Here is a 4,589-nt window from a genome sequence, read left to right on the forward strand (position 1 = left end):
TTCCACACCCACCCCCAAAGACCCTCTGCTCTCTCTGGCTGTAACAAACACTTCTTTTACTTCCCATCTCCCTGTTCAATCTATACAGTGCCCCCAAGGGAGTATTGTAAAGGACCTGAGCATACTGAGAGGAACAGTTTGTGATGGCAGAATTCAATGCTTGACCCAAAGGACTAAAAAGCTTTCGTGGCAGCATAGCCAGCTGCACAGGGAGGCACCAGCCTCTGCTCCCACAGTTTCTGGCCAGGTGGTTTTCCAGGTCTCTTTCACTTACAAGGTAATTCTTTAGGTGCCTGCCTTTTAAATCTGTTAGTAACCACGATGCAGAGTGTCAGCTAATTGCCACACTCCATGTAGCACATGAGGCCAGGCCCTGGCTGAGGGATCCCAGGGTGGCTGTGGTCCCTGTTCAGCCTTTGGAGGCTGCCATGGCAAGCTTGTACCAGGTGATCACCTGCCTCCTGCAGGTGCACTGCTTGTTGGCCTCTGCTGGATGAGCACTCCTCTGCTGTTGGCCTGAGGCAGGTGTTCAGGAAGATGCCCCACCTGCAGTGTTGTCCTTCCATTGATCTGCTTCTGCTGAGGCATTTCTGCTGATGCTTTGTGAAGCACAAATCTGTGAACTAACTGAGGTGGCTTTCTGTAACTCCTGACCTGAAGCTGTGTTCAGAATGTTGGGGAAGTACAAAAGTGGCTTTGAGGGTAAATACAGGTTCTAAGGAAGGTTTCCCAAAGAAAGCATCCAAAGGGTAGTGCAGAGTTCTCAGGTGTGAAGTCTGTCTGCACATCCAGAAGGAATCAGCCCCTTTGCACATCCAGACCAGCTGAGGACACTTCTGCTTACCTCAGTTTGTGTATCATAGAATGGCTCAGGTTGAAGAGACCTTGAAGATCATCTACTGCAACCTCCTACCACGGGCAGGGACACCTCTCAACTAGACTCAGCTGCTCAAGGCCTCGGCCAGCCTGGTCTTGAGCACCTCCAGGCAGGAGGCAGCCACAGCCTCCCTGGGCAGCCTGTGCCAGAGTCTCCCCACCCTGTGCTGAGGAGCTTCCCTCCATTCCCATTTTTAGTATAAACTAAAGTTTCTTTTTTTTGTGTCCTGTAATTTCATGTTTTGTGCAGTGTTGTGGGTCATCCTGTTCCTGTCAGTCACCTCTTGTGTCTGAAAGCAAGCTGTGCTGCCTTGTGCTGGCTCAGGCCCACCCTCCTGTTAGACTGCACTCTGCTGTAACAAAGGAGATTTGTTCCTGAAGTGCTCCATCGAAGCTTCGGTCCCTGTGTGCTTTGCTCCTGTGCACCCTGAGCTGCTGCTGTGCTGCCCAGAGGCTGCCCTCAGGGAGGAGCTGCAGCAGCAAGCTGAGTGCTGCTCTCTGGGGCTGCCTGGGGCTTTCTTCTCAGACTCCTCACATTTTAAACTGGAACAGGATTTTGAGAGAACTGAAACCCCCAAACCTGTTCTGTGTAACAAAGCAGTTCTGGTGTGCAGCAGGGAAGGAGCAAAGGGAGGCCTCAGCATTTTTCTAATAAAGGTTTCTGTGAGCTGTGTCTTTGTCTCTGGTCCTTGTCCTGTCCCCATGCATCACAGGTGTGGGCACCACAGCTGCAGGACACAGGCAGTGCCACGGCCAGAGGCTGCAGGGCCCCTGCTTCAGGTGAACAAGGGCTGCAGAACTCGGCAGAGGGCAGTTCCCTGTAGGGCTTGACATTATGGGATGTATTTGCTCATCAGCAGACAGAAGGCTGCTTGCCTGCAGCCCTGTTCCTTGGGTGCTTCCTGGACTTTTCAGCTCAGCTTCCTGGGGGGGCGTTTTGATTGTGGGTGGCTTGCTTTGGTTGAAGCAATCTGAGTCAGGCTTTGGGAACTGCTGTGAGGTAAGGAGCACCCCCTGGCAGGCAGCTGTTGCTTGGTTCCCCACTGCCAGGCACTGCAGCAGTCAGGAGGGAGGAGTTTTGCAGCTGACAGCTTGTCCTCTTTGGGGGTGGGGTTGCTGCCGAACCCAGCACAAGTCAGAAGCTCCTCCTTGCCTGCCTCCCCCTGTGTTTGTGTCTTGGCAGCTGGGGGGCTGATGGGGGGGTTAAGCTATATGTACTTCCTCTCATGGAGAAAGAAATGCTGCACAGGGACACCAGCTTCAGCTTCTGCTCAGCTTTCCTCTGCTCAGAGCTGACCATTGCTCTTTGCTTGCCTTTTCTTTTTTAATTACAATTTTCCTGACCATTAAATGGCCAAGAAAACAAACTGCCTGCAGAGCCAGCAAGAGGTGGATCCCAAATGTAAAGGCTCAGCTGATCACAGAGTCACAGAATGCTCTGGGTTGGAAGGGAGCTCCAAAGCTCATCCAGTCCAACTCCCCTGCACTCAGCAGGGACATCCTCCACCAGCTCAGGTTGCCCAGAGCCTTGTGCAGCCTTACCTTGAATGCCTCCATGGATGGGGCCTCAACCACCTCCCTGGGCAACCTGCTGCAGTGCTCCAGCAGCCTCCTGGGGCAGAACTTGTTCCTCACATCCAATCTCAATCTGCTCTGCTCTCATTTCAAACCCTTGGCCCTGGGCCTGGCCCTGCAGGCCTTTGGGAGCAGTCTTTCTCCACCCCCCTTCAGGTACTGGAAGGTCATTCTGAGGTCTCCCTGGAGCTTTCTCTTTCCCAGGCTGACCACCCCCAGCTCCCTCAGCCTGTCCTCATAGCAGAGCTGCTCTAACCCCCTGATTATTTCCATGGCCTCTGTACTTTCTCCATCAGCTCCAGGTCCTGTGTTGAGGGCCCTACAGCTGGACACAGCCCTGCAGGTGAGGTCTCCCCAGGGCAGAGCAGAGGGGCAGGATCCTCTCTCTCCACCTCTGGCAATGGGCACTGGCAGCACAGAAGGCCAAGGGCAGCTGCCAGTGCCCATTGATGGCTGCTGTCCAGCTCCTCCCCACCAGCACCCCCAAGTCCTTCTCTGCAGGGCTGCTTTCTGTCACCTCCTCCCCCTGCCTGTATTGATAGTGAGGATTGTTCTGGCCCAGGTGCACTTGCTCTTGTTGAACATCATGAGGTTCACCTGGGCCACCTCTCCAGCTTGTCCAGGTCCCTGTGGATGACATAAATGATGCTTGGTAACTGCACAGTTAGGCATGGCTGAAGGTGAATTCAGTGCCAGCTGCTTCAAAGCTTGCTTTCTCCTGCTGGCCTATGAAGCTGTCTGGAGGTGGTTACTACACAGGCAGTCCTGCTGTGGCTCTGCTCTGGCCCCTGCACATCCTGCTGAAGATGTGAAGCATTTGCCTGGAGTGACAAAGGGCTGGGGGTCAGTGGAGAAAGAAGTGAGGGAAGGAATTGTGTGGGACAAGTGAAGGATTGATTTACACAACTGCTTTAGCTATGTCTCACCTGCTCACAGGCTCTCGTGTTTCAGCTGTCTGCTCTCAGGCTGTGTCTGTGCTGCACAGAGGATGCTGCCTGCCAAATGTGTTTCTGGGGTTCTGACTGGCAGGTGGCAGTGACATGAGGCAGCTCTTCTCTGTCCTAAGGGAGTCACCCTTTGGGGTTTGCCTCCATCGTGCTCACCTCCCCAGCAGGCTGGCAGCAGGAGCAGTGACATCTGTGGTGAATCCTTCTCTTGGTAGGTGCAGTCTTCTGCTGTGTGGCCGATGCTGGGAACTTGGTTCTCCAGGCTGTGCCTTCTTGAGCTGGACCCAGCAGAGCACACAGGCCTGGTGTAATTCTTCCTGATGACCTCCCACAAGCATCTTTCACAGAACCAACCAGGGTGGAAGAGTCCTCCGAGATCATCAAGTCCAACTGATCACCCAGCCCTCCCCTACCAACCAGACCTTGGCTCCAAGGGCCGCATCCAGGCTTTGCTTAAACACCTCCAGGGATGCTGACGCCACCCTCCCTGGGCAGCACATCCCCAGGGCAATCTCTCTGTGAAGAACTTCTTGCTAAGATCAAGCCTAAACTTCCCCTGGCACAGCTTGAGACTGTGTCCTCTTGTTCTGGTGCCTGGGAGAAGAGACCAACCTCTGCCTGGCTACAACCTCCCTTCAGGGAGTTGCAGAGAGCAAGAAGGTCTCCCCTGAGCCTCCTCTTCTGCAGGCTAAGCAACCCCAGCTCCCTCAGCCTCTCCTCCCAGGGCTGTGCTCCAGACCCCTCCCCAGCTTTGTTGCCCTTCTCTGGACACCTTCAAGTCTCTCAATGTCCTTCTTAAACTGAGGAGCCCAGAACTGGACACAGGACTCCAGGTGTGGCCTAAGCAGTGCTGAGCACAGGGCACAAGGACTTCCCTGCCCCTGCTGGCCACACTGTTCCTGATGCAGGCCAGGCTGCCATTGGCCTTCTTGGCCCCCTGGGCACACTGCTGGCTCATGTTCAGCTGCTGTCCCCCAGCACCCCCAGGTCCCTCTCAGCCTGGCTGCTCTCAGCCACTCTGCCCCCAGCCTGTAGCACTGCCTGGGGTTGCTGTGGCCAATGTGCAGCCCCTGGCACTTTGATGTGTTCAATCTCCTGCCCTTGGACTCTGCCCACCTGCCCAGCCTGGCAAGGTCCCTCTGCAGAGCTCTCCTATCCCCTAACAGATCAACTCCTGCCCCCAGCTTGGTG

This window comes from Dryobates pubescens, chromosome 29, assembly GCF_014839835.1.
Source record: "Dryobates pubescens isolate bDryPub1 chromosome 29, bDryPub1.pri, whole genome shotgun sequence".
Classification (NCBI taxonomy): Eukaryota; Metazoa; Chordata; class Aves; order Piciformes; family Picidae; genus Dryobates; species Dryobates pubescens.